The following is a 19991-nucleotide window of genomic DNA, read 5'->3' as shown; positions in this document are numbered from 1 at the left end:
GTGAAAGTGAAGAAGAATTACAGGAATGAACAGTCTAATGAATACAGAGTAAATCGAAGAAAGACGAAAGTAATGAGGAGTAGCAGAAATGAGAACAGCGAGAAACTTAACATCAGGATTGATGGTCACGAAGCAAACGGAGTTAAAGAACTCTGCTACGTAGACAGCAAAGTAACTCATGACGGGCTGGCCGCTGCGACAGAGCGGTTCTACTCGCTTCAATCCGGAACCGCGCTGCTGCTGCTGCTGCGCTCGCAGGTTCGAATCCTGCCTCGGGCATGGATGTGTGTGATGTCCTTAGGTTGGTTGGGTTTAAGTAGTTCTAAGTCTAAGGGAGTGATGACCTCAGATGTTGAGTCCCATAGTGCTTAGAGCCATGAGTAACTCATGACGGACGGAGGAAGGAGGACAGAAAAAGCATGGTATCACTGGCAAAAATGGCATTCCTGGCCAAGCGAGTGTACTGGTGTGAAACGCAGGCCTCAATTTGAGGAAGAAATTTCTGAGAACGTACGCTTGGAGGACAGCGCTGTATGGCCGTAAGCCACGGACTATAGGAAAAAAGAAGAGAATCGAAGCATTTCAGATGTGGTGCTACAGAAGAAAGTTGTTGAGGAATGCGGAGGTTCTCCAGAGAATCGGCGAGGAAAGGAATATGTGGGAAACACTGAGGAGAAAAAGAAGGGACATCTGGAGAGGCACCTGAGAACAATTTCCATGGTAGGGGTAGTCAAGGGATGCCGGCACGGTAGCTCAGCGTGTTCGGTCAGAGGGTTAGCTGCCCTCTGTAATAAGAAACTGAGTGAATGGATTAATAACGAACTTCAACGGGCGTCAGGTGACGTCCGCCACGAACAATTGAAACAAACAACAACGAACAAAAATGAGATTACAAAAAAAATAAAAAATGAAAAAATAAAAAAAATAAAAAAAATAAAAAAGGGGGTAGCGTCTGATTCATAATCAAAACGTCTTCGGTCCCGGGTTCGATCCCCGCCACTGCCTAAATTTTGATAAATAATCAGCATTGGCGGCCGAAGACTTCCGGCATAAGAAGTCAGCCTCATTCTGCCAACAGCCTTGTCAAAGAGGGCGGAGGAGCGGATAGAGGTTCAGGGCACTCTCTTGTGCTAGGGGTGGGAAATTGCCCCTAAAGGCGGAAGAATCAGCAATGATCAACGACATGAGGATGCAGAAGGCAATGGAACGCACTGCATTAAAGACACGTAACGTGTATCCACAGGACATGTGGCCTGTAATTGAAGAAGTGTAATGATGGCAAAAGATTCCGGAATAGTCCCCCATTCGGATCTCTGGGAGGGGACTGCCAAGGGGGAGGTTACCATGAGAAAAAGATTGAATAATCAACGAAAGGATAACGTTCTACGAATCGGGGCGTGGAATGTCAGAAGCTTGAACGTGGTAGGGAAACTAGAAAATCTGAAAAGGGAAATGCAAAGGCTCAATCTAGATATAGTAGGTGTCAGTGAAGTGAAGTGGAAGGAAAACAAGGATTTCTGGTCAGATGAGTATCGGGTAATATCAACAGCAGCAGAAAATGGTATAACAGGTGTAGGATTCGTTATGAATAGGAAGGTAGGGCAGAGGGTGTGTTACTGTGAACAGTTCAGTGACCGGGTTGTTCTAATCAGAATCGACAGCAGACCAACACCGACAACGATAGTTCAGGTATACATGCCGACGTCGCAAGCTGAAGATGAACAGATAGAGAAAGTGTATGAGGATATTGAAAGGGTAATGCAGTATGTGAAGGGGGACGAAAATCTAATAGTCATGGGCGACTGGAATGCAGTTGTAGGGGAAAGAGTAGAAGAAAAGGTTACAGGAGAAAATGGGCTTGGGACAAGGAATGAAAGAGGAAAAAGTCTAATTGAGATCTGTAACAAGTTTCAGCTAGTAATAGCGAATACCCCGTTGAAGAATCACAAGAGGAGGAGGTATACTTGGAAAAGGCCGGGAGATACGGGATGGTTTCAGTTAGATTACATCATGGTCAGACAGAGATTCCGAAATCAGATACTGGATTGTAAGGCGTACCCAGGAGCAGATATAGACTCAGATCACAATATAGTAGTGATGAAGAGTAGGCTGAAGTTCAAGACATTACTCAGGAAGAATCCATACGCAAAGAAGTGGCATACGGAAGTACTAAGGAATGACGAGATACGTTTGAAGTTCTCTAACGCTATAGATACAGCAATAAGGAATAGCGCAGTAGGCAGTACAGTTGAAGAGGAATGGACATCTCTAAAAAGGGCCATCACAGAAGTTGGGAAGAAAAACATAGGTACAAAGAAGGTAGCTGCGAAGAAACCATGGGTAACAGAAGAAATACTTCAGTTGATTGATGAAAGGAGGAAGTACAAACATGTTCCGGGAAAATCAGGAATACAGAAATACAAGTCGCTGAGGAATGAAATAAATAGGAAGTGCAGGGAAACTAAGACGAAATGGCTGCAGGAAAAATGTGAAGACATCGAAAAAGTTATGATTGTCGGAAGAACAGACTCAGCATACAGGAAAGTCAAATCAACCTTTGGTGACATTAAAAGCAACGGTGGTAACATTAAGAGTGCAACGGGAATTCCACTGTTAAATGCAGAGGAGAGAGCAGGTAGGTGGAAAGAATACACTGAAAGCCTCTGTGAGGGTGAAGATTTGTCTGATGTGATAGAAGAAGAAACAGGAGTCGATTTAGAAGAGATAGGGAATCCAGTATTAGAATCGGAATTTAAAAGCGCTTTGGAGGACTTACGGTCAAATAAGGCAGAAGGGATAGATGACATTCCATCAGAATTTCTAAAATCATTGGGGGAAGTGGCAACAAAGCGACTATTCACGTTGGTGTGTAGAATATATGAGTCTGGCGACATACCATCTGACTTTCGGAAAAGCATCATCCACACTATTCCGAAGACGGCAAGAGCTGACAAGTGCGAGAATTATCGCACAATCAGCTTAACAGCTCATGCATCGAAGCTGCTTACAAGAATAATATACAGAAGAATGGAAAAGAAAATTGATCATGCGCTAGGTGACGATCAGTTTGGCTTTAGGAAAAGTAAAGGGACGAGAGAGGCAATTCTGACGTTACGGCTAATAATGGAAGCAAGGCTGAAGAAAAATCAAGACACTTTCATAGGATTTGTCGACCTGGAAAAAGCGTTCGACAATATAAAATGGTGCAAGCTGTTCGAGATTCTGAAAAAAGTAGGGGTAAGCTATAGGGAGAGACGGGTCATATACAATATGTACAACAACCAAGAGGGAATAATAAGAGTGGACGATCAAGAACGAAGTGCTCGTATTAAGAAGGGTGTACGACAAGGCTGTAGCCTTTCGCCCCTACTCTTCAATCTGTACATCGAGGAAGCAATGATGGAAATAAAAGAAAGGTTCAGGAGTGGAATTAAAATACAAGGTGAAAGGATATCAATGATACGATTCGCTGATGACATTGCTATCCTGAGTGAAAGTGAAGAAGAATTAAATGATCTGCTGAACGGAATGAACAGTCTAATGAGTACACAGTATGGTTTGAGAGTAAATCGGAGAAAGACGAAGGTAATGAGAAGTAGTAGAAATGAGAACAGCGAGAAACTTAACATCAGGATTGATGGCCACGAAGTCAATGAAGTTAAGGAATTCTGCTACCTAGGCAGTAAAATAACCAATGACGGACGGAGCAAGGAGGACATCAAAAGCAGACTCGTTATGGCAAAAAAGGCATTTCTGGCCAAGAGAAGTCTACTAATATCTAATACGGGCCTTAATTTGAGGAAGAAATTTCTGAGGATGTACGTCTGGAGTACAGCTTTGTATGGTAGTGAAACATGGACTGTGGGAAAAGCGGAACAGAAGAGAATCGAAGCATTTGAGATGTGATGCTATAGACGAATGTTGAAAATTAGTTGGACTGATAAGGTAAGGAATGAGGAGGTTCTACGCAGAATCGGAGAGGAAAGGAATATGTGGAAAACACTGATAAGGAGAAGGGAGAGGATGATAGGACATCTGCTAAGACATGAGGGAATGACTTCCATGGTACTAGAGGGAGCTGTAGAGGGCAAAGATTGTAGAGGAAGACAGAGATTGGAATACGTCAAGCAAATAATTGAGGACGTAGGTTGCAAGTGCTACTCTGAGATGAAGAGGTTAGCACAGGAAAGGAATTCGTGGCGGGCCGCATCAAACCAGTTAAGACTGATGGGGAAAAAAAACAAAAAGACCATTCCTAGACATGCAATTGCCTGATGAGGTCGTGACGAAAACTTCGTCTCAATCAATCTTGGGTACCTGACAATGGAGGTTTCGCTGGGAAAGAAAAGGCTGGAAAACACAGTCGATAGACATTTATTCACGCAAGGAGAGTTTTCAAGATGTCGCTGGCTACACGCTACGAACGTACACTACTGGCCATTAACATTGCTACACCACGAAGAAGACGTGCTACAGGGGCGAAATTTATCCGACAGGAAATGCATATGATTAGCTTTTCAAGGCATTCACACGAGAGTGGCGCCGGTGGCGACACCTACAACGTGCTGACATGAGGAAAGTTTCCAACCGATTTCTCACACACAAACAGCAATTGACCGACGTTGGCTGGTGAAACGTTGTTGTGATGCCTCGTGTAAGGAGGAGAAATGCGTACCATCACGTTTCCGACTTTGATAAAGGTCGGATTGTAGCCTATCGCTATTTCGGTTTACCGTATCGCGACACTGCTGCTCGCGTTGGTCGAGATCCAATGACTGTTAGCAGAATATGGAATCGGTGGGTTCAGGAGGGTAATACTGAACGCCGTGCTGGATCCCAAAGGCCTCATATCACTAGCAGTCGAGATGACAGGCATCTTATCCGCATGGCTGTAACCGATCGTGCAGCCACGTTTCGGTCCCTGAGTCAACAGATGGGGACGTTTGCAAGACAACAACCATCTGCACGAACAGATCGACGTTTGCAGCAGCATGGACTATCAGCTCGGTGACCACGGCTGCGGTTATCCTCGACGCTGCATCACAGACAGGAGCGCCTTCGATGGTGTACTCAACGACGAACCTGGGTGAACGAATGGCAAAACGTCATTTTTTCGGATGAATCGAGGTTCTGTTTACAGCATCATGACCGTCGCATACGTGTGTAGCGACATCGCGGTGAACGCACGTTGGAAGCGTGTATTCGTCATCGCCATAGTGGCGTATTACCGGGGGTGATGGTATGCGGTGCCATTCGTTACACGTCTCGATCACCTCTTGTTCGCATTGACGGCACTTTGAACAGTGGACTTTACGTTTCAGATGTGTTACGACCCGTGACTCCGCCCGTCATTCGATTCCAGCGAAACCCTACATTTCAGCAGGATAATGCACGACCGCACGTTGCAGGTCCTGTACAGGCCTTTGTGGATACAGAAAATGTTCGACTGCTGCCCTGGCCAGCACATTGTCCAGATGTCTCACCAACTGAAAACGTCTGGTCAATGGTGGCCGAGCAACTGGCTCGTCACAATACGCCAATCACTACTGTTGATGAACTGTGGTATGGTGTCGAAGCTGCATGGGCAGCTGTACCTGTACACGCCATGCAAGCTCTGTTTGACTCAATGCCCAGGCGTTTGAAGGCCGTTATTACGGCCAGAGGTGGTTGTTCTGGGTACTGATTTCTCAGGATCTATGCACCCAAATTGGGTGAAAATGTAATCACATGTCAGTTCTAGTATAATATATTTGTCCAATGAGTACCCGTTTATCATCTGCATTTCTTCTTGATGGAGCAATTTTAATGGCCAGTAGTGTATGCGGGAGAGTGCTGCGAGGTGTACGCCTGCGGAGTTGCGAGTTGCCGCCAGACGCAGCGCAGAGCGACGGGCAGTGGGCGTGGCCGCCGCCGGCAGACGAGGGCCCATTGTGGCCGGGATGAGGCCGCTCCCACGCCCACGCACCGTCTCATAAACACGGCCGTGTCTCCTGGTGATGGCCGTGCCAGCCGGTAGATTGGACAGCACGCGGTACGGCTCCAAAGCGGTACCCAGTCTTAGTTTGTCCAGCAGCCAATGTTATCAACAGCACTCTCACAAGGGAACCTCCCCATCGCACCCCCCTCAGATTTAGTTATAAGTTGGCACTGTTGATAGGCCTTGAAAAACTGAACACAGATCAATAGAGAAACCAGGAAGAAGTTGTGTGGAACTATGAAAAAAATAAGCAAAATATACAAACTGAGTAGTTCATGCGCAAGATAAGCAACATCAAGGATAGTGTAAGCTCGGGAGCGCCTTGGTCGCGTGGTTAGCGTGAGCAGCTGCGGAAAGAGAGGTCCTTGGTTCAAGTCTTCCCTCGGGTGAAAAGTTTAATTTTTTATTTTCAGACAATTATTACCTGTCCGTCCGATGCGAGGTAACTGCGCCGTAGTATGTGGACGCTACACCAAAACAAACATCGAAACACACGGCGTCAGTCGACTACAGCGCACGGAAGAGAGTATTCCTGCTAACGAGGCTCCCTGGCTGGCAGTTGACTGTTCGCTACTTTAGACGAGAGTGCATTAAATACGTGAGATGCATTCCGTGGGCAATATGAATCCAGCAAATATAGCTCGCGACTTCAGTAACAATGTCAATGAATATTTTCCGAACTGTAAGGCATCATAAAGTTCCTTAAGGCATCGAACGATTGTCGAGCATTTGTATGATTATTTCCTACATTTTTTGATAAACAGTACGTGTGGTGATGATTGTCTGAAAATAAAAAATTAAACTTTTCAGTCGAGGGAAGACTTGAACCAAGGACCTCTCGTTCCGCAGCTGCTCACGCTAACCACGCGACCACGGCGCTCCCGAGCTCACACTATCCTTGATGTTGCTTATCTTGCGCATAAACTACTCAGTTTGTATATTTTGCTTATTTTTTTCATAGTTCCACACAACTTCTTCCTGTTTTCTCGATTGATCTGTGTTCAGTTTTTCAAGGCCTATCCACTGTGCCAAATTATAACTAAATCTGAGGGGGGTGCGATGGGGAGGTTCCCTTGTCAGTTTATAAGGTTATCGAAACATCACGCCGTCTCTCATACGTAAGCGGGCATTCAACAGAGTGGGCGAAGAGTCCGCGTACCCCGTAGTATCGAATGCTAACTGACTTGAAATGTTTTGGCGCAAGTTCTAACTTACGTATTAAATTCTTCGTGTGTGCGACCATATTGTTCGTAGTTTTTTTACACTTCCTCGGGGTATTTTCGTTCTGTCGTTGCAATTACAAGAAAATGTGTTTTTTTTTTCCTCACCAGAAGCGTTTCGTTTTATTGAGGTAATGCCTCATGAGTGGTCTGAAATTAAATATACGAGGGTTGGATCGTTAATAGTGGCAACTATTTACTTACAGCTCGTACAAAATAGATTTGTGTTTCAAACTTTTACTGACCTTCAGAGTACTCACCAGCATTGTGTATAATCCGTTTTCAGCGATTTGGAAGTCGTAGTATACTCTTAGCAGTCCCAGTTGTGTTGACAGTTCTAGCGGTGCGGTCTATTGCCCGACGAATTTATAGCACTTCTGAAGCGAATGCCGTGAAGTGTTTCTATTAGTTCAGAAATCGAGTTGAACTAACGAGGGCTTAAGTCAGGGGTGTGCAGTAGGTTTTACAGTACTTACCAGCCCCATCACTCCAACAAATCAGTACGGAGGAATCTGCAGCCCACACGGTCGCAGAACCGTCTCAGCCTCTGATTCAGACCCTCCACTCGGCTCTGTACCAAAGGTCCGCGATCAGTCCTGTCGACGATGCTGCAGATGGTGAGCTCTGCTTTCATCCCGCTAGCGAGACTGGCAGTCTTCACCAAATCAGATAGCCGCCGGAAGCCGGAGAGGATTTCCTCCGATCCATAGCGACACACATCATTGGCGCCGACATCAGCGACCACCTGCAGATGGATGCACCCTGTACCCTTCATGGCATCCGGAAGGACCCTTTCCACATCTGGAATGACTCCCCCCGGTATGCACACGGAGTGCACATTGGTTTTCTTCCCCTCTCTCGCTGCCATATCCCTAAGGGGCCCTATTACGCGCCTGACGTTGGAGCTAGTTGATGATTATTCGCAAAACACTATCAACAGTCTCTTCTGCTGCTTCCTTTCAAATTCGATTTGTTCTAACAGTACTATTTTCTGCAGAAAGTACCAACTGTTCTTGTTGAATGATAAATGGAAGGTCATTCACATATATAAGGAATAGCGGTGGACCCAACATTGGACCCTGTGGGACACCATTTTTTTATTTCTGCCCACTCACTACAATTTTCTACGCCAACAACACTGAATTTTCAGCACAACTTTTTGCATTCTGTTTGTTAAGTGTGGTTCAAATCAGCTATGCATAAAGCCATCAATTGCACAAAACTTAAGTTTTTCTAAGACAGTAACGTGATCTACACATTCAAACGCCTTGGAAATATCACAAGAAATACCAGCTAGCGATATTTTATCATTTAAGGCTAGTAATGTGTGATGAGTGAGTATATACACAGCATTGTCTGCCTAACAATCATTCTGCAGTCAAAACTGTGGTATGTCAAGTAAATCGTTTCTCCTCAGATGTAACACTGTAAGTTACTTCTGCTAGACTGTAACTTACTTCTGGTTGAAGAGACGACGTGCGAGCGCTCTGAGGCCGGTCTGACAGGTGAGAGGAAAATGATTGACGCGTTTATCTTAATGACGCTGACCACTCGGCCTGCGCTTACGTAAGACCATGCTGGAGTGGGGAGGCGCTTTCACTGGACGCTGGCGCGAGTCGAGCGCGGGGCAGCCTCCAGCGCCGCCTGACTCCAGGCCGCTGGAGAGGCCAAGCTTCAATCAGGCGTCGACTGTCTGCGTGCCAGCTGCTATACTGTGGTATCCCGGAGATGGTCTACCAGCACAAAACCTGAAGATCAACAAGTTTTACACATCTTGCCCCAGCATCTAGTGAATGTCGATTGGCCTTACTGTTTACAAGCACGACTGGGAAGACAGAGAATTTGCAATACACTATCAGAGTTTACTGAAGGAGAAATCGAATGATTCCTTCTAACCATGATAGTGCTGGTAATGAAATGATGGTATGGCATTATTGGCTAGGAGGCACATTCTGGGATTGCTGACGCGGCCGCTTCCGCGACGGGAAGGTATACCGACCCCAGACCGAATCCGTCGGCGGACTAACGGCGAATGGTCTGTGCGCCAGTCAGGATGCGATTTTTAGGCGGTTTTCAAATTCCACTTGGTGAATACACGGCTGGTTCCCGTGTTTCGTCCCAGACCTGTATAACACTTTCACACATTTGTTCACATAATTCACTTTATACGTAGACATACTGGGTACATTGCTTCAGTCCTGAGGGGTGGCGATGGAGGAACAGTTGACTTATAACCTTCGCTGTTGGGGCTCTTTAAACACCAAGTCAGCATCAGAACCTGGTATCGACCAAAAAGCAGTACTTGTTATATTTTATTGATACTTAGGTTGAGCGTCACAGACAGCTTTGCCCTCTAGACCAGGCTCAACCAAGGATTGCGCCCGGCGCGCGCACCCGCGCCAGGCAGTGTAGTTGAGCGCGACCGTGTGTCGCTAGGAGTGAGAGAGAGAGAGAGAGAGAGAGAGAGAGAGAGAGAGAGAGAGCTGCGGGACGAGTGAGACCGCAGTGCTCTGCGTTGGACTGTCCCACAGTCAGAGTCAACGCAAACAAAGTAACAGAGGAAGCGCACCTCTGCAAAAGAGGCCGACGAGCGGTAGAACAAGCAAACCATTTACCGTTTAGGTAACAACTAGTGTTTTCGTGTGGCAGAATCGAAAGGGTGCAAAAAAGGGCAGCTCGTTTTGTATTATCACGTAATAGGGGAGAGAGTGTGCAGATATGATACGCGAGTTGGGATGGAAGTCATTAAAGCAAAGACGTTTTTTGTCGCGGCGAGATCTATTTACGAAATTTCAGTCACCAACTTTCTCTTCCGAATGCGAAAATACTTTGTTGAGCCCAACCTACATAGGTAGGAATGATCATCAAAATAAAATAAGAGAAATCAGAGCTCGAACAGAAAGGTTTAGGTGTTCGTTTTTCCCGCGCGCTGTTCGGGAGTGGAATGGTAGACAGATAGTATGATTGTGGTTCGACGAACCCTCTGCCAAGCACTTAAATGTGAATTGCAGAGTAATCATGTAGATGTAGATGTAGACTCTTAGAGGGGGAATACTGTATGAGGGGCGTGAGCAGCATCGTATGTTGGGTGATCACTACGGAAGATGGCTCTCAGCACTATGGGACTTAACTACTGGGGTCATCAGTCCCCTAGACTTAGAACTACTTAAAGCTAACTAACGTAAGGACATCACACACATCCATGCCCGAGGCAGGATTCGAACCTGCGACTGTAGCGGTCGCGCGGTTCCTGACTGCAGCGCCTAGAACCGCTCGGCCACCCCGGCCTCACTATGGAGGACTTTGAGATGGCAGGTACGCGTGCGAGACAACGCTATCACATTACAGATCAAGCGCGTTAGTGGAAACACCGGACAGGAATGCGAATGGAACGATTCGACTGAGTTCAGTCACATGTGTCAAAATCAGTTTTATTACACAAGTGAGTTACCATCCACAGAAGCCACCAAAAACAACATATGAATCTCTTCATATATGAAATCATGACGAGGGATTCCCTTAATAATCTTAGTAACATTTACTTTAGTTTCCGCAAAGTAATGACTGGAGCTCCATCAGCCCTTTTATCAATAAGTACCACCAAAAAATATACAAAGAAAGAATATCAGGCCACAAGCCTTAGAACAAACATATCTTGTAAAACAAATATTAACCACTATGCTTCGTCCTGTTCAGTACAGAGATTTATCATAACAGACAAGATATGATATCTGGGCCGGTCGGAGTGGCCGTGCGGTTCTAGACGCTCCAGTCTGGAACCGCGAGACCGCTACGGTTGCAGGTTAGAATCCTGTCTCGGGCATGGATGTGTGTGATGTCCTTAGGTTAGTTAGGTTTAACTAGTTCTAAGTTCTAGGGGACTGATGACCTCAGAAGTTAAGTCCCATAGTGCTCAGAGCCGTATGATATCTGGAACCTATTATCGTCACATTTTCACTTTAAACTGAACCAACACAATACGTGAGAAACAAGTACCTTCCAGGCACATTAAAATAACAGGATCAGGAGAGACCCAGAAAATATTAGATACAGGCTCCCAGGTAGATGCTATTTTCCTTGACTTCCGGAAAGCGTTCGATACAGTTCCGCACTGCCGCCTGATAAACAAAGTAAGAGCCTAGGGAATATCAGACCAGCTGTGTGGCTGGATTGAAGAATTTTTAGCAAACAGAACACAGCATGTTGTTATCAATGGAGAGACGTCTACAGACGTTAAAGTAACCTCTGGCGTGCCACAGGGGAGTGTTATGGGACCATTACTTTTCACAATGTATATAAATGACCTAGTAGATAGTGTCGGAAGTTCCATGCGGCTTTTCGCGGATGATGCTGTAGTATACAGAGAAGTTGCAGCATTAGAAAATTGTAGCGAAATGCAGGAAGATCTGCAGCGGATAGGCACTTGGTGCAGGGAGTGGCAACTGTCCCTTAACATAGACAAATGTAATGTATTGCGAATACATAGAAAGAAGGATCCTTTATTGTATGATTACATGATAGCGGAACAAACACTGGTAGAAGTTACTTCTGTAAAATATCTGGGAGTATGCGTGCGGAACGATTTGAAATGGAATGATCACACAAAATTAATTGTTGGTAAGGCGGGTATCAGGTTGAGATTCATTGGGAGAGTCCTTAGAAAATGTAGTCCATCAACAAAGGAGGTGGCTTACAAAACACTCGTTCGACCTATACTTGAGTATTGCTCGTCAGTGTGGGATCCGTACCAGATCGGGTTGACGGAAGAGATAGAGAAGATCCAAAGAAGAGCGGCGCATTTCGTCACAAGGTTATTTGGTAATCGTGATAGCGTTACGGAGATGTTTAGCAAACTCAAGTGGCAGACTCTGCAAGAGAGGCGCTCTGCATCGCGGTGTAGCTTGCTCGCGAGGTTTCGAGAGGGTGCGTTTCTGGATGAGGTATCGAATATATTGCTTCCCCCTACTTTACCTTCCGAGGAGATCACGAATGTAAAATTAGAGAGATTCGAGCGCGCACGGAGGCTTTCAGACAGTCGTTCTTCCCGCGAACCACACGCGACTGGAACAGAAAAGGAAGGTAACGACAGTGGCACGTAAAGTGCCCTCCACCACACATCGTTGGGTGGCTTGCGGAGTATATATGTAGATGTAGGATTACTCAGAGGGGTAACAATCCATACATCAATATATACAGGGTGGAGAATAATTGCGTCACGAAATTTTAACCCTGGATAGCTGATGTCAGTATGAACCAAAATTACTAATGTTGTGTAGCTCGGCAACGCACCATTTTTTAACTGCGGAAGCTTGCACGCGCTCCGGTTGGCGCGGGATTGCCCCGTTGCCGGACGTCTGGAGAATGCACGGCCGCAAATGGATTGGCTGCCGGAGACCGCGACGTATCCAAGTCAGCCGCACGCTCGGAGGTAGCCCGCCAGCCTTCCACTCTGGGGGCGAATCCGCCGGCGTCCCGACACGTCCATTGTAGTTTCATGATGAGACGTTCCGGGAACAAACCGTCAACAGCTGTTAGTTCCCTGTTCTTTTACAAATTGTGTCGGGCCTGAAAAGGGCCTCTTCTGTAGCTAGGACATTGTTTACTTAAAGCAGGTGCTGGAACTGGCGACACAAGCTTGATAACGTGTCTTGCCGAACTCTTTCAAAGATTCCTGGCATTGCCCTGACGTGATCGGCGGCATATCGAATGCAATATATTAATTCCTCTTCGTTTCTAGGTGGTTCGTGTCTGGGTGGGTGAACTAGAACCTTGAAGAATCCCCAGAGGAAAAATCCCGGCGGCGTGAGGTCTGGTGATCGCGGGGGCCATGTCCGACGACCAACTGTGCCAATCACCCGGTAGTCGAAGAGATCACTTAAATATCCGCGCAGCACGACTGTTATGTGCGCGTCCCCCATCATGCTGCAACCACATGCTTAGCCGTATGTCCAGGACAACATCTTCTAGCAAGCCGGGTAGAGTTTCTTGTGAAAAGTGAAAGTAATTTGCCCCGGTAATCAGAGGAGGTAGATGGACCGGCCCAACCAGATGTCGCCCACAATGCCTGCGCAAATGTTGAGCGAAAATCGTTCCTTGTGTCAGTGGACGTACGTGACGTGAGGATTTACCTTGCCCAATAATGAACGTTTCGAGTGTTGTAAAGGCCATCGCGATGGAAGGTGGACTCGTCGGTAAACAACACAGTGGCGGGGAAGTCGGGATCTCGTGCAACACGTCGCAGAAGCCACCTGCCAAACCCTAGCCTGTGTTCATAGTCCGCCACAGGATTTAGGTGTTGGACAGGGTGGAAACTAAATGGATGCTGGCTCCCTCAAAACCTCCCAGACTAACTGTGTAAGTAGGCTGTTTAGGTTTTTCTGTTGGTAACGCCACGCACCGCTGTATATGAAAATCACTGACTGTGCTGTGTGAAGGCTGTGGTTGGTTTGCATTGTTGGAATAGTCGCCATTGTAGTGTTGGGCAGTTGGCTGTTAACAGCGCGTAGCGTTGCGCAGTTGGAGGTGAGCCGCCAGCAGTGGTGGATATGGGGAGAGAAATAGCGGAGTTTTGAGAGCGGATGATCTGGACGTGTGTCCATGAGAGACAGTAAATTTTTAAGACTGGATGCCATGAACTGCTATATATATCATGACTTTTGAACACTATTAAGGTAAATACATTGTTTGTTCTCTATCAAAATCTTTCATTTGCTAACTATGCCTATCAGTAGTTAGTGCCTTCAGTAGTTAGAATTTAGCTGGCAGTAGTGGCGCTCGCTGTATTGCAGTAGTTCGAGTAACGAAGATTTTTGTGAGGTAAGTGATTCATGTTACTCAGGGCCATTCTCTTGTAGGGATTATTGAAAGTCAGATTGCGTTGCGCTAAAAATATTGTGCGTCAGTTTAGTGTTGGTCAGAATAGGTAAAGAGCGGAATGTCTGAGTACGTTCAGTTCTGCACAGCTGTTTGAAAATCAAATAATGGAAGAGGCTTATCAGCAAAGTAATTCATTAATTTTTCCAAGGGGACGTTTCAACCGACATGTGAGCCCCATATCGCGTCCAACTGCTCGAGTACTTCTCGTAGGTGCTTCCTCGAAGCGGTCGAGAACAGCCCGTTCAAGTGCAGCATCCCGTCGTGTTGGAGGTCTTCCAGCATCACCATCATACCCCGCTAACGAGCCTGTTTCGCCAAGTCGCCGGTGAACTGCTGTAAACGTTTGCGGGTGTGGGTGGCGTGCTGCTTGGCCCCGTTTCTCATACAACCGTCGAGCTTCTTGTGCATTACCGTCGGCTGGTCCATAAACAAGAACCATATCTCGTTGTTCTTCAAACGAATACTGTGCCACCATGCTTACTGTAGGACTAAATCGCAGGTGACGTGTGTGCGTGTGTGTTCCGAAGCGAAGCTTACGTGTGAATGACTCACGTGAGGTGGAGACAAACGACACGTGTGCGTGTCATCTTGAGGCAGTGACGGGAAGAGGGCCGTTTGTATGTCTGAACCGACAACCATAGCGGTGCCCGTCAAACGACGAACGGCAACAGGGCAATCCCACGGCCAATCGGAGCGCGTGGTGGCAAGTTTCCGTAGTTAAAAAATGGCGCGGTGTCGACCTGCACAATATTAGTAACTTTGGTTCCTGCTGCCATCAGCTATCCAGGGTTAAAATTTCGTGAGACGAGCGACGCACAACGCATAAACACGGCGCTTCTCTAAACAATAACGGGGCACGAAGCTAGTTTATGGATACTAGTTAGCATCAATATCCACCCGCGACCTGCTCATACAGCGCGGCACACACAACCTAATTCTCGTTCGTTAATAAGCACCCTAAAAACCAGCCCGCCGTGTGGTACATAATTCGAGTTCCACAAGAAACCAATCAGTCATCCATAATGGGCGCGCTACGGACGAATGAGCAGAAAATAGGCCGGGTGGTAACGTTGGTCGAACACAGTACCTCAGTGAGACTGCGTCATCCAGAAGCAATCTCCAGGTCTAGCCGGCAGGTTATACTCGTGTCAACATTCCGATACGCCACTTGTTGGCCCACAACATAATTCCGCCGATCCACTGCGTCCACCAATCACTTCCTCCTCCACCACCGCTAGGACTCTTATCTCCTACTGATGTCCCGCGACCCCACGAAAGGTCTCCTCACTGCCGAAGGGAGGCGTGACCAAACCAGGCGGCTACAGCCAAGCTAAACACACAGTGCGGTACACGGCATACAGGGTTTCAGAACGGTCTCACTGTGTGTTTCCACTTCGCCACTTGGTCTAATCGAGCAGTATGCAGACTTGTGGGGCATTCCGAAGTCTCTGTGGCCCGATGTTGGAGTGCGTGCAAATATGAGGGCAGGCTTACTCGTGGTCAGGGTTCCAGTCCACAACGATGATTGGGGGTCAGGGAACTTTGATTGCACAACGGTCCTCATGTGTTCCCTCATGAGAGAGCATCGTGGTACCATTTTTGAATAGAATAATGCTCGTCCACATATGACACTCCATAAAGTGTCCGTGTAATGTTGAGGTACTCCCTTTGCCAGAAAGATGCTGATACCTGTCCCCAATAGTATATGTATGGGACCATTTGTGGAGCATTCGGATGTCAAGCGGCCCGATGTTGGGCCGCAGGGGCGACGTCTGGAGAGTTTTTCCGAAATCTAGGTTAGGTCTTATGGGACCAAACTGCTGACGTCGTCGGTCCCTAAGTTTACACGTTACTTAATCTTAAACTAACTTACGCTAAGGACGACACACACACACCCATGCCCGAGGGAGGACTCGAACCCCCAACGGGGGGAGCCGCGCTGACCGTGGCAAGGTGCCCTGGGCCGCTCGGCTACCCCGCGCGACCGTCTGGAGACGAAGCACTGTGATTTCGTTTTTCGTGCAGTAGTCGCGCATCAACGGGGATGAATGTGCAGGTACGTTACGGTGAGGCAAAAGCCATGTGTTGTCTCGCCACATTTCAGACCATTTCCTTCTCACATTTTCTCGCAGGCGTCCCGATAGTACCATCGCTTGACAGTTTGTTCCTGTGCCACGAATTCATGATGCACTAATCCTTCAAAGTCAAAGACAACTATCAGCATAGTTCTGACGTTGGATCTGACATGACGAACTGCTTCTGGTCTTGGAGAACCTTCCCCGAGTCATTGTGAAGACTGAAGCTTGGTCTCATCATCATCATAACCGTAGACCCACGTCTCATCACCGGTTATGATCCTCTTAAGCAACATACGTCACGGCTGCAAAATACTAACGCGAATTCTTTACACACGAATAGGAAAACTGGCAGAAATCAACCTCGGGGAAGATCAGTTTGGATTTCGTGGAAATACTGGAACACGTGAGGCAATACTGACCTTACGACATCTTAGAAGAAAGATTAAGGAAAGGCAAACGTACGTTTGTAGCATTTGTAGACTTAGAGAATGTTGACTGGAATACTCTCCTTCAAATTCTGAAGGTGGCAGGGGTAAAATACAGGGAGCGAAAGGCTATTTACAATTTGTACAGAAACCAGATGGCAGTTATAAGAGTCGAGGGGCACGAAAGGGAAGCAGTGGTTGGGAAAGGAGTGAGACAGGGTTGTAGCCTCTCCCCGATGTTATTCAATCTGTATATTGAGCAAGCAGTAAAGGAAACAAAAGCAAAATTCGGAGTGGGTATTAAAATCCATGGAGAAGAAATAAAAACTTTGAGGTTCGCCGATGACATTGTAATTCTATCAGAGACAGCAAAGGACTTGGAAGAGCAGTTGAACGGAATGGACAGTCTCTTGAAAGGAGGATGTAAGATGAACATCAACAAAAGCAAAAGGTGGGTAATGGAATGTAGTCAAATTAAGTCTGGTGATGCTGAGGAAATTAGGTTAGGAAATGAGACACTTAAAGTAGTAAAGGAGTTTTGCTATTTGGGGAGCAAAATAACTGATGATGGTCGAAGTAGAGAGGATATAAAATGTAGACTGGCAATGGCAAGGAAAGCGTTTCTGAAGAAGAGAAATTTGTTAACATCGACAATAGATTTAAGTGTCAGGAAGTCGTTTCTGAAAGTATTTGTATGGAGCGTAGCCATGTATGGGAGTGAAACATGGACGATAAATAGTTTGGACAAGAAGAGAATAGAAGCTTTCTAAATGTGATGTTACAGAAGAATGCTGTAGATTAGATGGGTAGATCAGTTAACTTCAGATAACTAATCAGGAGGTATTGAATAGAATTGGGGAGAAGAGGAGTTTGTGGCACAACTTGAGTAGAAGAAAGGATCGGTTGGTAGGACGTGTTCTGAGGCATCAAGTGATCACCAGTTTAGTATTGGAGGGCAGAGTCGAAAATCGTAGAGGGAGACCAAGAGATGAATACACTAAACAGATTCAGAAGGATGTAGGCTGCAGTACGTACTGGGAGATGAAGTAGCTTGCACAGGATAGAGCTACATGGAGAGCTGCATCAAACCAGTCTCAGGACTGAAGACCACAACAACAACAACAAGCAACATCTCGTTCTCATTTGCACGATACAAAAGCTCTTCAGAGACTGCGAGGCGAAGGTCTTTCTGGTCTTGACTCATGAGCTCGCAGCGTGGCGGCAACACGATGCATTCAAAGACGCTGTGTCAGGATTTCATAACATGATCCAACTGAAATTTTACATTCTTCTGCAAACTATCAGTCATAGATTGGCTCGTACAGGTTCGTCGTCATTCTTGACATGATGGTAGGTGTCGAATGGCGTCACGAACAAGGGTTTCTTTAACTTCCGTCCGGCCATTTTCAAACCGTGTGAACCATTTGTAACACCGAGTACGGCTTAAGCACTCATCGCCGTGGGCTTCCTGCGTCATTTTCCGTGTCTCCGTAAAGGGTTTCTTGAGTTTCACGCAAAATTTACCGCAGACGCGTTGCTCCTCTAACTCTGCCATCTCGAAATTCGCAAACTGTTAGAAATAACGTTCTACTCAATACAGCACTGAACAATTACTAACAGACAATCAGTAATGAAACTTGCGGCAGTTAGACATTAAACACACGAGTGAGCAGGGACGCTCCAGCACATCATTGGCGCGAATTTACGAATGTTGCGAAATTTTTTGAACAGACCTCGTATATACCAAGGATATTACGAGGCCTCGCGAAATACGTGCGGCGTGCGTATCGCCTCCCTCCGTAATGTGTGTCGACACAAGCAAAGATTTTAGAATGATCCAGAGGATTATCAAACATAATCGCAACTCATACAAAAGTCCAGGGAATTCACACGCTTTTTCTTCAAACTCCGTCAACCATGTCACCTCAGCGACACTTAGCATCGCAGCTACAACAAAATATCAGTGTGTCAATGCACGTTTGCTGCTAGAAACACATGTCATGAAACAGTACCTTGATCCGCTACGTCAAATATCCGCTAGCTCCAGTCTTTGATGCTTACCTGCAACAGAAAAAGGAATTGCATCTCGTTAGTAACATATAAGCTTTAATTGCTGCATACACAAAGGGAATACTTATACGTTTTACTACCTGACGTTATGTTCAAGACAATTCAAAATGTATACAGCGATCAAAAAGGCTAAGGGCCCAGGTTCGATTCCCGGTTGGGTCGGAGATTTTCTCCGCTCAGGCACTGGGTGTTGCGTTATCATCACCATCATTATCATCATCATCATCAATTTCATCCCCATCGACGCCAAGTCGCCGAAGTGGCGTCATATCGAAAGACTTGCACCAGGCGAACGGTCTACCCGACGGCAGGCCCTCGTCAAACGACACTTACATTTACCATGAAAGCTGGAAAGTCCCCTTGTGGGCGGGAGGACCTAGGTTGACCACCACTGTAATACGTTATGTTCGTAAGGAGCAAACCGCCAGAGGACCGTACTACCTGAAATCTCCTGACGAGGATACGGCAGGCTATCAAGACGAAACGTCGAGGGAAAGTGTACAGGATGTGGTTCTACTCCATGTCATCACCCCAGCACACAGTCACTCATGAGCTATCAAATTTTGCGTCACTCCCATATTCTCCTTTCTCTAGATGTTCCTGATGGAGAAATAATAGTGCGGCAGGCATTTGCAGAAAGACGATGCGGTGACTGAGGAGCGTATGTCCACGAATCGGCATGGTTTTAGAAGGCATCGCTCGTGCGAAACTCAGCTTGCCTTTCTCTCTCATGATATACTGAGAACTACGGAGGAAGGGCAACAGGCAGATTCCAATATGTCTAGATTTCCGAAAAGCGCTTGACACGGTGTCCCACTGGACGCTATTAACGAAGGTACAAGCTTATGGAATAAGTTCACAGATATGAGAGTGGCTCGAAGACTTCTTAAATAATATAATGCAGTATGTTGTTCTCGACGGCGAGGGTTTATCAGAGACAGAGGTATCATCAAGAGTGCCCCAAGGAAGTGTGATAGGATCGCCGTTGTTCGCTGTTGATTTGGCAGACGGAGAGGGCAACATTCTGCGGTTGTTCGCTGAACATGCTGTGGTGTATAGGAAGGTGTCGAACTTGAGTGACTGTAGGAAACTACAAGACGACAAAATTTCTAGTTCGTGTGATGAATGGCAGATAGCTGTACAATGCTGAAAAATGCAAGTTAATGCAGATGAGTTGGAAAAACCAGGCCGTAATTTTCGAATACAGCATAATTAGCACACTGGTTGACACAGCCACGTCGTTTTAATGTCAGGGCGTAAAGTTGCAACGCGATATCAAATGGAACGAGCATTTAAGCATTGTAGTCCCCCGTTCGTCCTGTCTGGACCAGTGCTGGTCCTACAC

General features: G+C 46.5%; 1 protein-coding gene across 2 annotated transcripts in view; it reads right to left on the bottom strand.

Moving 5' to 3' along the window:
• The window catches only part of LOC126210321 (uncharacterized), a 423726-nt gene that overhangs the window by 279810 nt on the left and 123925 nt on the right, over window positions 1-19991 (bottom strand). The window contains exon 2 of one of the 2 annotated variants that reach the window (XM_049939519.1): window positions 18589-18637. The exons of the other annotated variant lie outside the window; for it this stretch is intronic. The gene's annotated coding sequence lies outside the window, so the exon portion shown is untranslated. The remainder of the gene's footprint in view (window positions 1-18588; window positions 18638-19991) is intronic. 2 annotated transcript variants of the gene reach the window in all.

Source organism: Schistocerca nitens, chromosome 10 (genome assembly GCF_023898315.1).
Source record: "Schistocerca nitens isolate TAMUIC-IGC-003100 chromosome 10, iqSchNite1.1, whole genome shotgun sequence".
NCBI classification, from domain to species: Eukaryota; Metazoa; Arthropoda; class Insecta; order Orthoptera; family Acrididae; genus Schistocerca; species Schistocerca nitens.
This window is presented reverse-complemented; position numbering and strand designations above follow the sequence as displayed.